Source organism: Lepidochelys kempii, chromosome 1 (genome assembly GCF_965140265.1).
Source record: "Lepidochelys kempii isolate rLepKem1 chromosome 1, rLepKem1.hap2, whole genome shotgun sequence".
Lineage (NCBI taxonomy): Eukaryota > Metazoa > Chordata > Testudines > Cheloniidae > Lepidochelys > Lepidochelys kempii.
In genome coordinates this window covers 227,032,802-227,055,822 of record NC_133256.1, presented here as the reverse complement: position 1 = coordinate 227,055,822, position 23,021 = coordinate 227,032,802, and positions in this window count along the sequence as shown.

Below are 23,021 nucleotides of genomic sequence, written 5' to 3'. Positions count from 1 at the left end.
GTGCACGTCCAGCTTTTCTAAATAGTCCCTAACCACCTCTATCTCCACAGAGGGCTGGCCATCTCTTCCCCATTTTGTGATGCCCAGCGCAGCAGTCTGGGAGCTGACCTTGTTAGTGAAAACAGAGGCAAAAAAAGCATTGAGTACATTATTCAAGTGCTCAGGTTAATTATAATTAGACAGCAAATTACCTATAGTATCCCCACCCCAGATATGAAACAAAATACTTTGGAAATGCTGAGGTCATTATCAGTGTTAGTACACATTTTTGTTGTCCTATGTAAAGACAGAACAATATTTTATCAGTGTGCACAGTAATTAGTTGCACGCTAGCGCTTAAGGCTTAGTTCTCAATTTTATGTAAATTTATCCAGTGACTGAGCCTTTATCAAGTTAATGCATCCCTAATTACCTAGAAAAGGTACCTCCAAAGCCATAGTACACTATATGAATGCATTAGCTCTAGACTCTCTGAAGTTGAGTTCCAAGATTTATGCCTGAAAGATCCAGACAATCGAATACCAATAAACCAGAACAGTGGGGATTTATACATTCTGGACAGACTACCAGAATAGTGTTAGCCCTATTGATGAAGAAGACTTTTACCAGCTTGCAAGCCTCCTGTCCTCTTCCATTAGCTTTTTCCTTCTCCAAAGCTGTTTTTAGAATGATCGCTGCTGATCCAATACGTATAATCCCTTGCAGTCATTTTTATATTCTGTCCTCCTTTTTATGTCTGCATTTTATTATGTTTATTATATAAAATTTGTTTTACTTTGTGAAAGCACTCAGAGAGCTGTACAATAACGTGGGGGGGAGAGGTAGCATTAACACTATTCCTATTCTGCAATTGTCAAGTCTTCATGCTCAGGCCCATTCATTCAGAAAACCCAGGACCAAACGAGTGACAGCATCTGTGCAGCAGAGAGAGGCCTAAAGCATGGTTAGAGTGATAATGTTTACAAGAGAAAATGACTATTTCATCTTTTGATTGATTCGGTTTTTGTGAGAAACCCTAAATCGACACTGTGATGAGATCACTTAAGACAAGGACAAGTATGGGAGAAATTACCCCAAATTTGGGTTCCATAGGATTGGTCCAAATGACCGACAAATGTATGTCTTGCAATATCTATGTCTACTGATTTCAAGAACTCTCCAAACAGAGAATGCCTATCAGAAGCTCTCCTTAATGGAACAATAAGCCCTACTTGAACTCAGACTCATTTTCCTTAGCAAAGTACCATGCTGTTGCTTACAGTAGGGACAGCCTGATTTTCTAGAGTCTCTAATGGTTTAAGCTTTATCCCTATTTATCCAGTAAGTCATGTGTGGGATTCACAGTCCATTGTAAATGGTTCAGTAACTAAATTTACTCTCTGTTGACTTTGTCAGCTAATTTGAAAATCATAGTTTTATTACATTCTTATTAATTTCTCTCAAGAACCCTTTCCTTTTCCTATGTGCATCTAAAACAACCAGTAGTTTTTGAAAAATAATAAAGGCTTTACACAAAGCTCCATACTTCTCTGGGGTCTTGCATTCCCTAATTTAAACAAAATTCAAAAAGCACTCATTTAATAAATCTTATCCATATATAAATATTAAGATAATTGTCTATAACAACATAACTGCAGGCAAATGGACAGTCACACCAGCCTATGCTGAATCACAAGTGAAGATGCCAACATGCCTATCATTCAAAGCTAGAACAATATAAAGATAGATTATTAATGTGGCAGTAACAGGCAATGAGAATACTCCATCAATAAGTGAAGGAAAAGACATCTCATCTCAAAATGATAATGTCCAAGAAGCCAAGAAAAGAGAAAACACACGGAATGATCAGCCTACCTAAACTTGTCAGCCAAAAACCATGGAAACAAAATTCCCAGGAAATTTATAGTTAAACAGTTACAATTTTCTTAAAAATGTAACATTTTTAACACTATTCTAAATTCCAAGAATGGGAGTATTGTAATGCATCAAAATAGAGGAATTTTCAACATTTAGGACAGCATCTGTCACTAAGGCTGGTATTCTGGGATCTTTCACAAGCATTAGTTCACTTTTAAAATATGTCATTTGGCTTGTTTCTGAAAATCATTTGTAGTCATGCCTGCATTCGCACAATAAATAACCCAGCATCAGAGTTTTGTTTCCTGGCTATTAATTGTAAAACACAATGTAGACAGTTTAATGTTCCTATATTCATATGCCTCTGTTTGGCAGAGTATCAAAGTAATGCATTAAAATGATTAAAAGTAGAAATGACTTGCAGGGGCAGAGGAGACAGCATAAGTCACCCTGTAGCAGCCCAACACAATGCTTGCACAGTGGAGAATTCTCCCTTGGCCCCATGTAGCCTTGTGGCCTGTCTAGGTCCCCTATGTGCCACTGAAGCAATGTGTAGAGACCAGAGCAGGGGGCAGAATTCCTCTGCTTCTCTCTGATATGTGGTCCTGAGTATGAAAACATTTAACAACTCTTGCACTGGCATACATCAGACAATTCAATGTAACACAGCCCAATGTTAACTGAAATTGACCTGGAACACTTAATACTTTTCAACCACATTTGCCAAATGTATTATTTTGTGAACAATGAGAATGTGCAGAAGTGGGCAATTAGTTACACAATACAAAATAAATATTTTGTTCAGGACTGGAATTAGCACATTCTGGTTCCAAATAGGTTGGAGTGATATAAAGAAAAGTACAATCAAATACAATCAAAGATGGCACTTTTCCCCCCCATGATGTCCATTTCAAATGAGTTCTGGCAACATTATATTGTAAGAGTGGGCAGTAAGTATTATCATATTCTTCTGCCAGCAAATTCCTTTTGTTTTGTCAGAGAAACAGATTGTAATTGATAGGTGAGAAAAGTGATCTTTGTAACCATTATACATCTGAGTAATTAAATTTTCTGCTGATACTTAATTTAGTAGTTCAGTGGTTCCAAGCCAACACAATGCATACTAATTATATACCTGCAATTTCCTTTTAACTAATGGAGAGTCTTACCCTTTGGGCTTCTAAAGACAAGCTGAGGTGAAGCCAGCAAGTGAGCCATAGCAACGTCAAGATGAAATATGATTCTTTAACAGCCAAAGCTTATACTGCCACAAAATACTGTATCTGTTTCCATGCTCTGAATAACACACAAACGGATGCACACATGAAGAAACTATAGGGGTACACAAATGACAAACATCAAATTATGGAAGATAGAAATGAAAAGGACTTTTGGGTCATTATTTATCCACTGCCCTGCAAGGGCAAGATTATCATTCCCCACAGTGTAGTGGTGTGTCCAGTCCGGTTTTCAATTTCTTAGGTGATGAGACATTTCCTTTGAGAACTCATTCTATGGTCTACGAGGTCTCCCTGCTGGAAGTTTTCCTGATAGTCAGTCTAAAATCAAATCAAGATGGATGTAAACTTTTTATCTTGCCATTTATTTGGCCTGGTGTTTGCAACTTGGTACACATTTTGTCAGGTATTTATTTGTATTGATCTAGACTCTTGGGTGAGAAATCAACTACACAGGGCCAAATCCAGCTTGTTTTACTCACCTGTGTAATCCAAGGAAATTCAATAGAGGACTACTCAGGAGACTAAGGCAAGGAGTATTTGGCCTCAAATAAGCCAAAAAATGTACTAATCTAGGCTTATAAAGCTACATCTCTAAATATTTATGGGCCCCATTAGTATAGTATCTGAGTGCTTCACAATAGTCAATGTATTTAGCCTCACAACACCCCTATAAGATTGGAAAGGGTATTATTCCCGTTTACAGAAGGGGAACTAAAGCACAGACAGATCAGGTGACCTGCCAATGGTCACACAGAGAGCCTGCAGTGCGGCAGGGAACTGAACCTACATCTCCCAATTCCCAGGCTAGTGCCCTAACCCAGGGCCAGATTTACACCTTACACACCCCTAGACACAGCATCTTCAGTGCCCCCTTTACCTACCACTGACCTCCATATTTTCCATTCAAATGAAACTTTTAACCCACTTTTAAGTGCCCCTAGAACATGGGTGCCCCTAGGCACATGCCTACTATGCCTAACTGAAATCTGGCCCTGCCCTAAGCACAGGACCATTGTGCCCGTAGTGACAAAGCACTGGCCCACGCTGTCTTCGTAGGTATAGATCTAAAAGACTATAAGTTAGGGGTTCTCAAACTGGAGGTCGGGACCCCTCGGGGGGTCACGAGGTTATTAGATGGGGGGTCGCGAGCTGTCAGCCTCCACCCCAAACCCTGCTTTACCTCCAGCATTTATAATGGTGTTAAATATATTTTAAAGTGTTTTTAATTTATAAGGGGGGGGGTTGCACTCAGAGGCTTGCTATGTGAAAGGAGTCACCAGTACAACAGTTTGAGAACCACCGCTGTAAGTCTTAAGAGGCGGTATTGTGATTTTTTTTTCTTAAATTGTATTATGCTTGTGAAAGGTGCTGGGCTATCAGCACCAGAGACTGAAGTGACTTTACAATATGAGCAACAGGTCCCTGCTCTGCTAATTCCCAGGGAGTCTCAGCCCTCACCTGAAAGGGCCACTAGTGATGCAGGATAGGTCAGTGTTTGTGTCAATTCAGCCCTTGGCTTATCAGTCAGTTGTGCAGTGAACAGGACACTGATCCACTAGGGAGTGAAACTAGCGACTGGGTTCACATAGGCCAATGAACAGCCATGCAGGTCACTTTTTGGTTTTAGTTGAACTGGTGACCAAGAGGTGAATATCCATGGTTGTATGCATAGTTAAAACTGGATGAATAATAGGAAGACTTCATTAAGAACATCTGTGAAATCACTGTTTGATCTGACCAACTTTGTACCTATTTTATTAAAGAGGATAGACATTGGTCTTTAACTAGAATATTTAAACATTTTGACTGTGTAGCAGGATATTTTACTGTTCAACACTGCAGAGATCAAATTTAAATTTCTTCCATTTTGAGAGAGATTACAAATTTCAGCAGTGTCCCCCATTTTAAGTTTAGGGCACTCTTTCGATTCAGTAGAATCTTTCAAAAACATAACTAAACATTGGCACAACTATTCCACATCTATGATTAATTATGTTATCTTCATTAAAGATGGAATGTTATGTGCCAATTTTAGAAAAAAACAGATCATTATGCTATAGAAGTATAGACAATGTATATTTACTGGACTGCAGTATTTTTGTACTCAAGTACTACAATCTGTTAAAAACAAAAGTTAGCAACCCATATGATTCTTTTATATGGTCTTTAAAAAAAAACAACTCCAACAAAAGCTGGTATATATTTGTTTGTTTCTTTAAGGTGTCAGCCATACCTTCTTGGCAACTACAGTCATAAGGTTTTTTATGCCATGTATCTGAAAGTAGGTCCAAGTACTGTTCCTGCACTCAATTTGTGAAATCTGAGGCATAATGCGAGCTCATGAAGTGTGTTTTCAAAGTAATTATTCTTGAAACAGATTTGCATTTCTATTTAATTAAATGTGACAGGCTTCTCGTGATAGTAAGTTTCAGGTAATTTATGAAGAGAAGCAGACTTGGTACTTTATTGTGTACTAAAGTCAAGGGAGATTAGGAACTAGAGAGAACATTCTCTTGCAATAGTGTTATATTGTACGGCTGATTATACTTGACAATTTCATTGTTTTCTTCAGCTGGCAGTAAGGCCCAAAGCCAAAATTTTCAGGCTTGGTATCTAAAGTTAGTCAGCTAAATGCATGTGCAAGTTTGCAGGGTGCCCAGCACTTCTTTTCAAAATTGGCAACTGACTGGGTGACTCAGAATGCTTTCTGTTACAATGAATGGGTTTCTCAACAGGGGGCGCTATACTAGATTATATATAGACACAGAGAGAACACTTCTGTCAGAAAGTGCTTGATAAGAAGGAAGGAATAAAGCCTGAATATTGCACTGTCTTGGCTATCGCTCACTTTATGCTCTGTATGGGATCCAAGAAGGAGAAGGCCCAAACCAAACTAACCAAAAAATCACATCCCCTCTAAGAAGGCCTCCAAACCAACCCCAGCAGACAGATGTCCTGGTTCTTTTATTATTTGAGGCAGGCAGGTTTCTCCCTTCCTGGGAGGCCTCAATTCAGAGAAGGAACAACTTAATACTGTTCAGTAGATCCTTACCTCAGAGTCTTGTATCAGACCAACCATAATTACAACCCAAAAAATAAAGCCTCTAGGGCTTTGGTCAGGGTAATATCCTGGGACCTATAACCCATAGCAGCCAACATGACTTCTGATTCCTTCTCTCTCATTCAGCTGTTTTTTTCCTGTTTACATCTAGCTCCGCTCCCAGGGTAGGTCAGAGTACTCCTTGACTGCACCCAGGATATTTTGGCCATAAACTCCATTAAAGAAGTAGTACACCTTGTCACATGCTCATGCACCAAACACAGTGTCAGAAGTGAGTTAGCTCCTTCAGGTACATGAAAATCAGAAACTAAGAATATTGCAAACACACACACACAGAAAAACAAAACAAATGAAAACAATAATTATGGCTGCATAGGATATCCCTGTCCCTGAGCAGATGGACATAAAAAAGAACATGATTAGCAACTATACATTCTTTAGATCAGAGTGGAAAAACAACAAAATTGCAATGTGGCTGGATAAAAAGGAAAACAAAATAAGAATGGCCATACTATTAGCTGTAATGGGCAAAGGTTGGCACATGCTCTAAAAGCATCTGGATACGTCAACAGCATACAGGGAAGACCCATGTAAAACCCTAGAAGCACTGCAAAAACATTTTCAACTCACAAAAAATGTCATGCATGAAATGTATCTTTTTAAGAAGTATGATTCATAGATTACAAACCCACATGGGACTATTGTGATCATCTAGTCTGATTGCTTGTATAATACTGGCCACAGGACTTCCCTGAATTAATTCCTCTTTGAACTAGAGAATACCTTGCAGTCTTGATTTTTTTAAAAATAGCAATTAAGTAACCACCACAGCTGTTAGTAAGGTGTTCCAATGGTTGGTTAATTACTCATTACTAAAAATATACACCTTGTTTTTAGACTAAATTTTTCTAGCTTCAGCTTCCAGCCATTAGATCTGTTGTTAGAGCTGGGTGATTTCCGGGATGGGGAGACTAATAGTTTATTAATTGAAAAATAAGTTTTGGGTTGACCAAAACTATTTGAGAATTTGGGTGAATAGCTTTGGCCAAAAAAAGAAAATTTTGAAAAAGTCAAACTGGTTTGTTTCAATATTTTCAAAACAAAATGTTTTAAAAATATTTAATTTTGAAATTTAGCTAAATTTATTTTAAAGACTAAAACCATAAAACATATAAAAGGGTAAAACACATCCAAAAATGAAGCTAAACCAAATAAAAATATCATTTCAGGTGAAACAAAACATTTTGGGTTTTTGTTGTGCTGAAAAGTTTCAATTTCAGGTCAACCTCAAAAGAAATGGTTTTGAACTTTTTGGTTCGGCCACTGAATCAAAAAATCAATTATTCATTCAGCTCTAATTGTTATACCTTTGTCTGGTAGGGTTGCCAGGTGTCTGGTTTTCAACTGGAATACCTGGTCAAAAAGGGACCATGGCCGTTCAAAGTCCAGTTAGTGGCGCAGCAAGCTCCATGCCTGGCTCCATGTGACTCTGGGGAAGCTGCCAACATGTCCCTCCAGCTCCTAGGTGTAGGGGTGGCCACAGGGGCTCCGTGCACTGCCCCTGCCCTGAGCGCCGGAGCTCCCATTGGCCGGAAACCAGACTTGTCTTACCTAGAACAGATCTCCCCACTAAAGGAGGACCCGCTCTTAATGTATAATCTTAGTTGAAAGCTCTCCACAGAGAGACATATGACAAAATTGTAACTGAAGTAACCATTGTTTCCAGCTTGAGTTCTGCTTCTCGTTTTGTTTTTCCCCCTTTCTTTTCCTATTTAATAATAAAATAGGCAGTTAATAACTATGATTATTTTGTTTGTCTTTAATCAGTGTCCCTGAGGCATGACTAGAACCCCATGAAACCAAAATAGTGGGAATCCCAACCCTGAATTGGCATTGAGAGACAATTATTAAGATTTAGCCTGCTATTTCTTGTTTTTCTAGACTATAGATTTTTTTAGTATTTTGGAGATAAAAATTACTTGGTACTTGTGACATTATTGACTTGAACTGGGACCATATAGAACATTGTTGCAACCAGGGTCCTGTAGTGGCACCAAATCTTGTTTAAAGGGGGTCAAATAAGGTGTCTAAGACGAGGTTATGGTTTGCTGGTTAGGATTATGCTATCTGTTTGCATGTATCATTTTTGTATTTAAAGATATAAGTATTGGGTCTATACTCTCTGTATTCCAAAATTACGCTATGCTTCTGGGTGACACCCCAGAGAAGCTGGTGTCAGCTCTGCCTAGCCGGCTTGATGGCCCATTAAGGACCATCAGCTATACAAGTGACCCATTGAGAGAAGGCAGATACACCTTGTGACTCAGCAAGGTATGCAGGGACCTGCTCTATGGGCAGAACTCTGAGGTTTTTCCAGGCCATGTGATGGACAGCTTGTCCTTGGGACAAAGAAAGACCATGTGGCAAGAGAATATAAAAAGCTGCTGGAGCTCCTTCATCTTGTCTTCAATCCTGCTTCTTACCTCTGGAGGAACTCTGCTACACTGAAGCTTTGAACCAAAGACTGAATGACCCATCCCAGCTGTGGATGTTCTCCAGAGACTTGATTTGAACCTGCAGTTTATTCCATCACTGCTGCAAGCCTGAACCAAGAACTTTGCCATTACTGTATGGAATTGATTCCATTTAACCAATTCTAGCCCTCATCTATATCTTTTTCCTTTTATGAATAAACCTTTAGATTTTAGATTCTAAAGGTTTGGCAACAGCGTGATTTGTGGGTAAGATCTGATTTGTATATTGACCTGGGTCTGGGGCTTGGTACTTTGGGATCGAGGGAACCTTTTTTCTTTTACTGAGATATTGGTTTTCATAACCATTCATCCCCATAACAAGTGGCACTGGTGGTGGTACTGGGAAACTGGAGTGTCTAAGGGAATTGCTTGTGTGACTTGTGGTTAGCCAGTGGGGTAAAACCAAAGTCTTCTCTGTTTGGCTGGTTTGGTTTGTCTTGGTGTGCATAGAAACCCCAGCCTTGGGCGGTGACTGCCCTGTTTTAAGCAATTTGTCCTGAATTGGCACTCTCAGTTGGGTCCCGCTGGAACCAGCCTCGTTACAGTACTCAACAAGTTAAATCATCCCTTTGTACCCCACACTAGTATGAGCGAAGAAGCTAACCAGAGTTAATTTGTTATTTACAAGGTGGGAGATAAGAATCAAGAGCACTCTTCTTTATCATTTTTGAGTTTCATTATGTGACAAACTAAGTACCTTTTAATATATATATATATTTGTGAAACCGAAGGAAAGTTTTTTTTCTTAAAAGTTATCAAAAATCCAGGACTGGAATAATGGGTTGCTTTGTCTCATGGCTGTATCAAATATCCTGGCAGAGCTGTGTGTCGATGATTACCTGTGTGTTCAGTATAAGCTAGTGTAATTACTACTTTTTCAAAAATCTATATTCATTCACATCATTTAAAAAAGTTATTTTAGTAGCTTGTCATAAAACAGATGAGACACAATGGAAAAGAGAATGAGATCCACCAGACAACATATAAAACCAAATGAGACACACTAGACAGTCTAAAGATGCAAACAAAAGGTATTATAAATGAGACTCATGCAAGACCAGCAGGAATCAGAGTAATGCAAGATGAGGAGGAGTAAAAACTGGGAGACAAGAAAATTATATTTATTTTAGAATTCATGTGTTTTGTCTATTTTAACCATGCATTTTAGGGATGGGTTTATCAGAAATGTGAAGATATATTTCTAAATTGTGACATTTTGCATTGTGCAGTACTTTCTAACCTACAGTTGCACCTTACCCTCTCTCTCCCCAAAAGGGTTTCCTGGACTGATGAGTTTTCTCCTCTTTTACTCCTCTGCCTTCCAGATATGATGAGCTAGACGTGGCTTCCTCTAGAGCCCAGAAGTGCTCCTTTATGTGGACCCCTTTCCTTAGAGTCTGAGTGTAGTGAGACAAATATGTTAAAATGAACACTGCAGTGCAGAAGGGAATCTGCATCCCTTCAGTGTTTCCAAGCAGCCCAGGGAATATTGTTAAACTGTTAGGCCTCAGTCTTGCAACTGGCTCCGCACAAGCAGACCACTGAGTCCACGTGGAGCCTCACTGAAATCAAATGGGCTGCCCACAAGTCCAGAAATCCACCTACACAGAGCCACTTGTAGGGCTGGGTCCTTACGGTGCTGGCTGTACACGGAAAAGTCATTTCTTTATTTGTAGCTGCAGTCGATGCTGTAGTACAGTCCCATTGTAAATGAGGATAGCTGAGGATGTTTGATCTTCCTTAGAAGTACTGACCCCTCCATATTTCCTTTGACATGAAACTTTATTACACATACAATTGTGATTAAGGTACAGTGGCAGAAACCATTGTAGAGTAGGAGTCTCCTTTTGTCGCCCATTGACCTTGAATTTCACAATACCACATGGACATGTCTTATTGCAAGTTGGTGTGGTCTAGTGGACAGAGCATGGGATTGGGAGATCTGGGTTCTATTCCTACCTCTGCAGCTGGCCTGCTGACTGATGTTGGGCAACTCACTTCACCTCTCTGTGCCTTAGTTTCCCATCTGTAAAATGGGGATAATGATACTAACTTCCTTGGTAAAGTGCTTTGAGATCTACTCTCAAGAACCACTAAATAAGAACTAGATACTATTATTATTTAGATCAAGAAGGGAGGCATCCTTATCATGGTGGATTAAGGCAGCACCTAGATACAGCAGTGTTGGGAGAGGACTTACTCAAGGAAGAAATTGCTAAAAGTAACAATCCCCAGACTCATGTTTGAGAAGGTTTGCGTTACTATGACCATTTCCTCTTCTTCCCACAAAATATAGTTTTGTAGATTAAAGCAAGAGGGAGTATTATGATCATCTAGTCTGACCTTTTGCATAACATAATCCAAAGAGTTAAATCTGGTGATTAAGAATGTTTATGATATAGACTCTTTTTAATGCAAAAAAGAAATAGGGCCTGTTCTGTTTTACACTAACAAAACTCTTTTGACACCTGCCCCACCTTCTCCATTGACTTCAACACATTGATGTAGACATGGCAGCAAATGAGGACAAAGGGATGGATTTTAAGTGGCAGGTCACAACTTTATTAAACTTAACACAGGGGATGGGCACTAACCAACCTACCATCCATACTCTCACCTACCAGATATTTTAACTTGTCCCAGTGCAGGGATAATAGGGCTCCTACCATACAACCCATAACTCAGGGTAGACTCTCCTCAGCCTATGCCTAGGACTCAGCTCACTTTTCTGCATCCTCCCATCCCCCTCCTTCACTGCAAAGGGGACAGAGGGCACTAAAAGGGAGGTGGAATCTCCATCCTTAGAGGTTTTTACGGACCTGGCTGGGATGATTTAGTTGGGGTTGGTCCTGCTTTGAGCAGGGTTTTGGACTAGATGACCTCCTGAGGTCCCTTCCAACCCTAATCTTCTATGATTCTAAAGGGGAGAATCTTGGCCCCCCACTGCCACAGGGACTTCACCTCTCCCACATGCACAAGGCCCATTAGTAAAATCCCAAGTCTTTTACTTCTGGGAACCTTTCCTTTTATCCTCTGTATTACACTGGAAACCAGCCACAAATTGTGATAAGTTAACGTCCTTATCAAGTTCTATTACTAATTGTTAAATCCTATTCCTATTTAACTTAACTGCATGACCAGGCTGCTCTGAGGAAGACAAAAAACTCCCCAGGCTTCTGCCAATTTGGCCCCTTTGGGAAGAAGATATTTCTTCCTGACCCCAAAACAGGTGATCGATCAGACCCACAGCATCCACAAAACACAGCTCCAAGGCGACCAGCACAGGGTGGGGTGGGTTGCTGGAACAGAGCCAGAAGAGGCTTCCTATGGTCTGGGTTAGGATTCAAATTAGATGGGAGGGTGAGGGACCAATCAACTCCCTTCTTCCCCAAGCTAGCCAATGAGTGGCTAGAGAATCTGAAGGGGAGGGACATCCCTACATCCCCTCAGCATGTGTTCTCCCCGGTCCTCTGGGGCTATCCCAATTGCCATTGGCCCCATCAAGTTTCCCACCCATTGAGGCAAGTGGGTGGCAAGTACTGATTTATCCTCATGTGAGATAAGAGTCAGGCCCAAAATGTTCACCTTTACACTAGTTTAGGGCCACATTCTTTCAGTATCGCCCACCAACGTGTTAATTTTTACTTCCCTCCCCCCTGTTGCTCCATCCCATTCTTGTTAGCTTTCTAGGTTTTGTAGACAGGGAATTTCCTCTCTCGGTGGCTAAATTATTCAATGTCTGGTAAATTCTTTCCTCATCTCCCTTTTACTAGATTATGCAAGTTAATTTAGTGCTTGTAAGATATAAAGCTATAGTATTGCTTACACATAGGCACATTGTGGCTAGGCACTGTGTATTTTTCTCCTCCCCCACATCTCCAGGTGATCCCCTGAAAAATGATTGAGGACAACAGGCCTAATGGCCACCTCTATGAAGAACCTACTTGGAGAATGGGGCACCTGAAGAAACCAATCTGGAATGGGGCCTCTAGGTCTGGTTCTAGGTTTAGAGAGTCGGGGACTGTTGTACGGTGTCGAGATTGGAGACGTGGGGTGCCTATCTTGCTACTCCTTTAAAAGAAAAAAGTTCAGAGCTGAACTGCAGGATCTATACTTTCACCTATCATTTGTTGTATGTTAATAAGGGGTCACATTTCCCATTCTCACCTGCCTCTCCTTCAGTAATAGGCTGGAGCCTTTTTTTATTCCTTTCAGTAATCCCAGATCTGATGGATTAATTTTGATAATCAAACTTTTATTTTCCCAAAACAAAAATTAAAAATAAAAAAATTGAGACTTTTCTTAAGTAAAGACTTCTTTTCAAAAGGAAGTTTAGACATAAAAATAATAAAAAAAAATAAGATACCAGAAGAAAAATATGACTTTTCGGGAACTGAATCTTCTCTGAATTATACCAGGCTATTACAGGAATAATCCAATTTGTTAATGGAGTTACACCAGTGTAAAACAGAAGAGAGTTGGCCCCTAGACAACTGGCAGTGTGTGAAAGACAAGATAGGAAAAGTCTTGATTTAGAGCCAATCATTTTTAATGAGCAGGGAGCCAAGTAGCACTTAATGGCATGATTCCAAGGGACCGGAAGATAGTGTTAATGTAATGCTCACTAGATTTCAAATGTGCCCTGAGATGACTGTTAGCACTTCAAATGGCTACTACTGGAAAAGGCAACCAATTACAGTTATCCATCCTTTTTAATCCAGCAGAACAATTCAGATGTATCTTTTACGGGTAGACTAAGTGACTGGTTCAGTGAACCAAGCAAACTTTGTCTATATGATGAGATTTATGCATTTTCAAAATGGTACCAAACCCCTTTATATGAAGCAAGTGCTAGTTGCAGCTGAGTAGGGTGCATGGTAACTTCATATGTAATAGTTTACCTCAGAAACTGCAGTGTAATCTGTCTGATACTTAAACTCATATACTTTATACAGAAACTCATAAGTAAAGGTATTTTAGAAATGAGTATGTACATTTTATATACAAATGGCCAACATCTTCAAATATAAGACCAAACAAAAATAAGTGCCTACGGTGTCTTCAGTGGAGCTGTTACGTGCTCAGCTGAGCCAATTACTTAGGTGCCAAAACATGAATTTTGGCACCCGTTTTTGGAAATGTTGTTCTTTACTTATAACTTCAGCAGCACTTAAGACCGTTTCAGAGCAAGCACTTTGTGGATGGCTGCATGTGTAGGTGGATCTGGGCAATGTCTGTTTATTTTTACATCAATAATTCCAGGGGGCACAATATTCTATATCTGATAGCTGTGTCCTTAGTACTGGTTTCATTACATTTCTGTTATAATAGACAGCAGCTGACTACCCCAGGAAAGATGTTTCAGAAAAATCACTGACATAATTGTCAAAGGCTTGTCCACACTTTGCAGTCATCAATTTTACATTGACATCCATAAGTGCTACAGAATCAGCAGATTTTTGCATTGAAATTGCCCAAAGCCTCAGGTCAGAAAACTTGAGTGATGGCAAAGAGAAGTCAATGAGGCTATCCCATGTTTTTCTGTGCCTCAGAGCTTGAGGGGGCAGCTGAGCTACTTTGAAAACATGCGACAAGCAATGTGGGCAGAATATTTTCACTCATATTAGCATCTCTTGCGTCATTTATTATTATTCACTTTATCAATCATTGCACCAGCTACTGCCACTGCTACTGCCTTGTCTCCTTCTCCATTCCCTTTACTGAAACTGCTTCTCGGCTATGCTATTTAATTTTGTTGCACTAAACTGGGTTTGAGTTGTCAACTGAAAAGGCTCCATCAGTCATCACACAGACAAGAGAGAGATGCATTGTTATACCATTTGCTATGGCAAAACTCCTCCATTGCTGCTCTATCCCAGAATGCATTCTAGCATTCAAAAAGTGGTCCTCTGTGCCCTGGTCTACACTAGGACTTTAGGTCGAATTTAGCAGCATTAACTCGATGTAAACCTGCACCCGTCCACACGATGAAGCCCTTTATTTCGACTTAAAGGGCTCTTAAAATCGATTTTCTTACTCCACCCCTGACAAGTGGATTAGTGCTTAAATCGGCCTTGCCGGCTCGAATTTGGGGTACTGTGGACACAATTCGACGGTATTGGCCTCCGGGAGCTATCCCAGAGTGCTCCATTGTGACCGCTCTGGACAGCACTCTCAACTCAGATGCACTGGCCAGGTAGACAGGAAAAGAACCGCAAACTTTTGAATCTCATTTCTTGTTTGGCCAGCGTGGCAAGCTGCAGGTGACCATGCAGAGCTCATCCGCAGAAGTGACCATGATGGAGCCCCAGAATCGCAAAAGAGCTCCAGCATGGACTGAACGGAAGGTATGGGATCTGATCGCTGTATGGGGAGAGGAATCCGTGCTATCAGAACTCCGTTCCAGTTTTCAAAATGCCAAAATCTTTGTCAAAATCTCCCAGGGCATGAAGGACAGAGGCCATAACAGGGACCCGAAGCAGTGACACGTGAAACTTAAGGAGCTGAGGCAAGCCTACCAGAAAACCAGAGAGGTGAAGGGCCGCTCCGGGTCAGAGCCCCAAACATGCCGCTTCTATGATGAGCTGCATGCCTTTTTAGGGGGTTCAGCCACCACTACCCCAGCCGTGTTGTTTGACTCCTTCAATGGAGATGGAGGCAACACGGAAGCAGGTTTTGGGGACGAAGAAGATGATGATGATGATGAGGTTGTAGATAGCTCACAGCAAGCAAGCGGAGAAACTGGTTTTCCCGACAGCCAGGAACTGTTTCTCACCCTGGACTTGGAGCCGCTACCCCCGAAACCCACCCAAGGCTGCCTCCTGGACCCAGCAGGCGGAGAAGGGATCTCCGGTGAGTGTACCTTTTAAAATACTATACATGGTTTAAAAGCAAGCATGTTTAATGATTGATTTGCCCTGGCATTTGTGGCTCTCCTGGATCTCCTGGGGGGAAGGTTGAGGGGGTAGCCACGCGGTGGAGGGAAGCAAAATGCGACCTTGTAACGAAAGCACATGTGTTATGTATGTAATGTTAACAGCAAGGTTTACCCTGAAAGAGTGTAGCCACTGTTTTATAAAATGTGTCTTTTTAAATACCGCTGTCCCTTTTTTTTTTCTCCACCAGCTGCATGTGTTTCAATGATCACAGGATCTTCTCCTTCCCAGAGACTAGTGAAGATTAGAAAGAAAAAAAACGCATTCGTGATGAAATGTTCTCTGAGCTCATGCTGTCCTCCCACACTGACAGAGCACAGACGAATGCATGGAGGCAAATAATGTCAGAGTGCAGGAAAGCACAAAATGACCGGGAGGAGAGGTGGTGGGCTGAAGAGAGTAAGTGGCGGGCTGAAGACAGGGCTGAAGCTCAAATGTGGCAGCAGCATGATGAGAGGAGGCAGGATTCAATGCTGAGGCTGCTGGAGGATCAAACCAGTGTGCTCCAGTGTATGGTTGAGCTGCAGCAAAGGAGGCTGGAGCACAGACTGCCACTGCAGCCCCTCTGTAACCAACCGCCCTCCTCCCCAAGTTCCATAGCCTCCACACCCAGACGCCCAAGAACGCGGTGGGAGGGCTTCTGGTCAACCAGCCACTCCACCACAGAGGATTGCCCAAAAAAAAGAAGGCTGGCATTCAATAAATTTTAAAGTTGTAAACTTTTAAAACGCTGTGTGGCAATTTCCTTCCCTCCTCCACCACCCCTCCTGGGCTACCTTGGTATTCATCCCCCTATGTGTGTGATGAATGAATAAAGAATGCATGAATGTGAAGCAACAATGACTTTATTGGCTCTGCAAGTGGTGATCGAAGGGAGGAGGGAAGGGTGGTTAGCTTACAGGGAAGTAGAGTGAAACAAGGGGCGGGGGGTTTCATCAAGGAGAAACAAACAGAACTTTCACACCGTAGCCTGGCCAGTCATGAAACTGGTTTTCAAAGCTTGTCTGATGCGTACCGCGCCCTCCTGTGCTCTTCTAACCGCCCTGGTGTCTGGCTGCACGTAACCAGCAGCCAGGCGATTTGCCTCAACCTCCCACCCCGCCTTAAACGTCTCCCCCTTACTCTCACAGATATTGTGGAGTGCACAGCAAGCAGTAATAACAGTGGGAATATTGGTTTCGCTGAGGTCTAAGTGAGTCAGTAAACTGCACCAGCGCGCCTTTAAACGTCCAAATGCACATTCTACCACCATTCTGCACTTGCTCAGCCTGTAGTTGAACAGCTCCTGACTACTGTCCAGGCTGCCTGTGTACGGCTTCATGAGCCATGGCATTAAGGGGTAGGCTGGGTCCCCAAGGATACATATAGGCATTTCAACATCCCCAACAGTTATTTTCTGGTCTGGGAATAAAGTCCCTTCCTGCAGCTTTTGAAACAGACCAGAGTTCCTGAAGATGCGAGCATCATGCACCTTTCCCAGCCATCCCACGTTGATGTTGGTGAAACGTCCCTTGTGATCCACCAGAGCTTGCAGCACTATCGAAAAGTACCCCTTGCGGTTTATGTACTCGGCGGCTTGGTGCTCTGGTGCCAAGATAGGGATATGGGTTCCGTCTATGGCCCCACCACAGTTAGGGAATCCCATTGCAGCAAAGCCATCCACTATCACCTGCACATTTCCCAGGGTCACTACCCTTGATATCAGCAGATCTTTGATTGCGTGGGCTACTTGCATCACAGTAGATTTGCCCACTCCAAATTGATTCCCAACTGACTGGTAGCTGTCTGGCGTTGCAAGCTTCCACAGGGCTATCGCCACTTGCTTCTCAACTGTGAGGGCTGCTCTCATCTTGGTATTCATGCGCTTCAGGGCAGGGGAAAGCAAGTCACAAAGTTCCATGAAAGTGCCCTTACGCATGCGAAAGTTTCGCAGCCACTGGGAATCGTCCCAGACCTGCAACACTATGCGGTCCCACCAGTCTGTGCTTGTTTCGCGAGCCCAGAATCGGCGTTCCACAGCATGAACCTGCCCCATTAGCACCATGATGCATGCATTGGCAGGGCCCATGCTTTCAGAGAAATCTGTGTCATGTCCTGATCACTCACGTGACCGCGCTGACGTCGCCTCCTTGCCCGGTATCACTCTGCCAGGCTCTGGTGCTGCATATACTGCTGGATAATGCTTGTGGTGTTTAATGTGCTCCTAATTGCCAAAGTGAGCTGAGCGGCCTCCATACTTGCCTTTGTATGGCGTCTGCACAGAAAAAAGGCGCGGAACGATTGTCTGCCGTTGCTCTGATGGAGGGAGGGGCAACTGACAACACGGCTTACAGGGTTGGCTTCAGGGAGCTAAAATCAACAAAGGGGGTGGCTTTACATCAAGGAGTATTTCAGGCAGGACTTCATGGAGGGTTCCAATAAGAAATGGTGCACCTAAGTTATTGTTTCTATTGGAACAAGGAGGTTAGCCTGGCCTCTGATTGATACATGGCTAGATTTACCTCGCTGCACCTTCTCTGTGAGTGACTGCAGTGTGACCTAGAGGAATGAGTCCCCTAGACGGGGAATGGGGGGGAAGCAAATGAGTACAAAACAAATCTGGTCTATTTCTTGTTTTGATCCACTCCATCTATCTTTTACATCTTTGGCTGGCAGCAGATGGTGCAGAAGGCCTGCATGCCACCCACATATCAGGGCTGCTCAGCAGAAGATGGTACAATACAACTGTTAGCCATCCTCATCTCTTGCCTGCCTGGCAGAAGATGATGCAATAGGACTGCTAGCAATCCGTATTGCCTGCCTGCTCACCATAAGATGGTTCAATAGGACTGACTGCAGGACTAAAGAGAATGACTTGATCAAGTCACTCCAAATTTAGTCCCTGTGCCCATGTCTGCCCAGGCGCTCCTGATCGACCTCACACAGGCGACCAGGAGCACCTCGGACATGACGATGACGGCTACCAGTCCTACTGTACCGTCTGCTGCCACAAGGCAATGGGTTGCTGCTACTGTGTAGCAATGCAGTACCGTGTTTGCCAGAACCCAGGAGACATACGGTGACAGTCAGCTGAGCGGGCTCCATGCTTGCCGTGGTATGGCGTCTGCACAGGTAACTCAGGAAAAAAGGCACAAAACGATTGTCTGCCCTTGCTTTCACGGAGGGAGGGAGGGAACGGGGGCCTGACGATATGTACCCAGAACCACCCGCGACAATGTTTTAGCCCCATCAGGCACTGGGATCTCAACCCAGAATTCCAATGGGCAGCGGAGACTGCGGGAACTGTGGGATAGCTACCCACAGTGCAACGCTCCGGAAGTCGACTCTAGCCTCGGTACTGTGGAAGCACTCTGCCGAGTTAATGCACTTAATGCACTTAGAGCATTTTCTGTGGGGACACACACATTCGAATATATAAAACCGATTTCTAAAAAAACGACTTCTATAAATTCGACCTAATTTCATAGTGTAGACATACCCTGTCATGTGGCTATATGCTGAATCAGCAGACCATAAGGTAGTCAGAGGCTTCCACTCTGGAAAGTGGGTACCTGAGATTCCATGTTGACAGAGATACTAGATGGAGCTGCTGAAAAGAGGGAGAACCAACTCTGTGAACAATTTTGAAATTTCAGAGTTTTCGTTTCACAGGGTTTGAAATGGACCCAATTTTTGTTTATTTTTCACTTTTACATTAGACTTTTCAAAATATTTTTCATTTACCATTTTCCCCTTTTCCTTGGTACTGTATTTTTAAAAAATCAATTTTCAAAAATGACTATGAATTAAAAAGAAAAGAGGAAAATGAGAAACAATAAAAATCTGGATTTTTTTTTCAATTTTGGAAAAAAAATTTCAGAGATGTGATATCTGGACCCCCAAAAAATATTTTGGGGAAAAGGGTCATTTTTTTTTTATTTGAAAATACTGAGCAACTCTATTAGTATGCTACACACGTCTCTAAGAAGTAATGGGGCTCATTTAGAAATCTGTGTTCCAAGTAAACACTGCATGAAATATTGGCCAGACAGAAGTCAATGGCAAAACTCCCACTGATTTCAGCGGGACTAGCATTTCCCCATGATGTTTCCTGATTTCGCATACTGATAAGCCTCTGAATGTAATACCGATTACAAGCTAGAAAGTTGTGGCAAGCAAAATTTGTTTTATTGTACCACAATGTAAGGTCTAGTGGTGAACAGTAAGTTCTCAAAAAGAAAAGGAGTACTTGTGGCACCTTAGAGACTAACCAATTTATATGAGCATAAGCTTTCGTGAGCTACAGCTCACTTCATCTCAGATTTCCTGAGTACCTCTCCTAAGAAGTAGAGAGGGTTTGGATTGGAATTAATGTGTAGGATGGAGCTGTGTGAAGGCAAACTTTCATAATTCAAAATAAAGATACTTTAAAAGGTTTCCCCTCTGTGCTGCCATGTCAACACAGATAGGTTATATTCTTAAATCTAATCAGAGGGAAATAAAATCAAAGCCAAGGTATTTTTCTCTCTCTTCATAATTTTAGTCAAGTCAGACAGGACATAAATAACACAAACTAAGTATGGATGAAAAAATACCGACATAATAAAATTAGGACAAATGTAAGGTATTAATTGGAGTTCTCATTAATACTTGACTATGAGAATTTTGTGAAAACAGCAAACTGATTTGTCCAGAACAGATGTATGGATGGGGGTGGCCAGGTGGGAGAGAGAATCCTGTCCAAGAGCAGGTCAGCTAAGACAAAAAAGAGAAATAAATCAGCAATCAGCTTCCTCTCTCAGATGGGGTAAATAGACACTGGACCTTTTACATTCCAATAGCTCATCCAGGAGACAGAGACATCTTACACTCTAATGCTTTTAGACATGCAAGCAGATTTACTTTTGACTTCTGATTGCATGTTTTATTCAAACCCCTTTTCTTGACAACAAACTGTGGTTTTTGATGCTTCAAATCAAGTTATGTCAGTGTTAATAAAGAGAAGGCAGAGATTTTAGATGTGTGCTGGCTGTAGTAAGCCTATTTGAATTATTTCTAATTTATTTCACATTCGGAGGCCTTAGTCAGGATAGGGGCCTCACTGTGCTAGTTACTGTTCACATGCATAGTAAGAGACAATCCTTACCCCCAAAGAAATTATAATTTCTATAGAGAAGGGAAACGAAGGGTATGTCTACACTACAAAATTAGGTCGAATTTATAGAAGTCGAATTTTTAGAAAGTGATTTTATACAGTCAATTGTGTGTGTGCCAATCCTTGAGGGGACCCCTGGGGGCTGTGGGAAGCAGCGCGGGCCAAGGGACGTGCTGGCCCCACTTCCCGCAGCCCCCATTGGCCTGGAGCAGCGAACCGCAGCCAGTGGGAGCCGTGATCAGCTGAACCTGCGGACGTGGCAGGTAAACAAACTGGTCCGGCCCGCCAGGGGTTTTCCCTGAACAAGCAGTGGACCAGCTTTGAGAACCACTGCACTAGACCATATTGAAATTATACTTTAAGTTATTAATTGTTGTTATTTATATTACATTAGCACCTAGAGGCCAGGGTCCCATTGTACTAGGTATGATACAGACATATAACAAGGAGAGAGTCCCTATCCTCAAAAACCTACAGAACTTTTCTTTTTATTTGGTTGCATTAATACAAATACTTAAATCAAAATCTGCATCACAAATTCCCTCCAGTAAGCAAGCCATAACTTAAATAACCATCGTAAAGATTCCAAGGCTTCCAGTGGACTTCTGTTCAAACATTAAAGATCACATCTGCTACTTGAGAAAAATCATTACTGATGTCTTGGGTAGTCATCTGAAGGTAGATTTTACTGAGTTTTCATTTTGTTTTAGGCAGGACATACATTCTATGCACAGTTCACATACAATTGGATAGAGGAATATGGATTTGTGCCTCAAAGAATATCAGGCATGAACACTGGAAAAAAAATATTAATCGCCTCCAACATATGTAGTTTTAGAACCCAGTTGGGAACTTATTACTCTAATGCAAATGAGGTGGAAGAACTCTGAAATCAATGAAATGTACATAAGTATAAAACTAGTATAGTAAATTCAGAATCAGGTCCTTCATAAATAAACTGAAGTTCCTTGCTAAAGCAATAGGTGACAGGTGACTGAGTAGTAGAGGAATTATTGTTAAGTGATTGCAGTAGAGAAGTCAGTAATAGTATCATTTCATTAGAATAGTGACAGAATTTGTCTACTGTCAACTGCCTTTATTTTGCTAGTCTATCCAAGATTAAATATAAAGTTAACAACTGGAACCAGTGCTGGCCCAAGATATATACTATGTAAAATCCAATCTTTCTCACCTGGTATGAACAAAGGAATATAGGAATTGCCAAACTAGATCAGACCTGAGGTCCATCTAGTTTAGTATCTCTAACAGTGGTCAGAATCAGATGCTTTAGAGTAAGATGCAACAAAACCTCACAGTAGGCTGATGAGAGTTAATCTGACCCTATCAAGATACATAGATATTTAATAATTAGAGATTGCCCTAAAACCAGAAATATGAGGTTTTATATCCTTTCCGATACTCTCTTCTAGCATTATCTATTATAACGCTGGATGTTTTTGTTACCCTTATAAACTTCCAATCCCACTTTGAATCATTCTAAATTCTTGTTCTTGGTGTCAGTAGTTGGTCACTTTGGTAGTTAAGTCACTTTATTTGTTGCCATTTATACTCCCATATCTTGTATTTATATGAAATGATGACATATAAGTGCCTGTTTGGCAAAGTACTTCAGTACCTGCTTAATCCCATTTAAGTTGATGAGCCTTCATTATAATCTTCCATGCTTTGCTGAATCAGGGCCCTACAGCTAATCCAAATGAATTTTCAGCATCCCAGATTAAAATAAATTAACGAATCACAATGTCTGTTCCATTTATGTGTGTGCGCCAAGTTCGCTAATTTGGAGTTTGTGAATATCAGTTGAATTGCTATAGGAAACAGAAGGCTGATTGGTCAGACTGTCGCGAACAGATGTTTCAATTATAAAAAAAAAACACATAAATGACCCGCTTTAGGAGAGACAGAAGCAAGAGGATTGGTAGGAATTACTAAATGTTGCCATCCTGTCTATTTAACAGAATATAATGCACAATTTACTGGGTTATACAATACATAAATTACATCTTTTGTATGCTTTAGAAAACTAAGGGACTGATCTACACCCATTGAATTCAACAACTATAGTTATTTAGATGCAATCTATAGTTCTGACATATTTTATAAATAACCACAGATCTTTTCCTGCAGTTGTGTTCGGTTTTTTACTTTAATCATGTTTATGCCTTTGTAGAAGAATAGCACAAGGTCTACATAGTATTCAAATCCCACTTAAACATTTGAGAAATCCAGAAAGCCTAA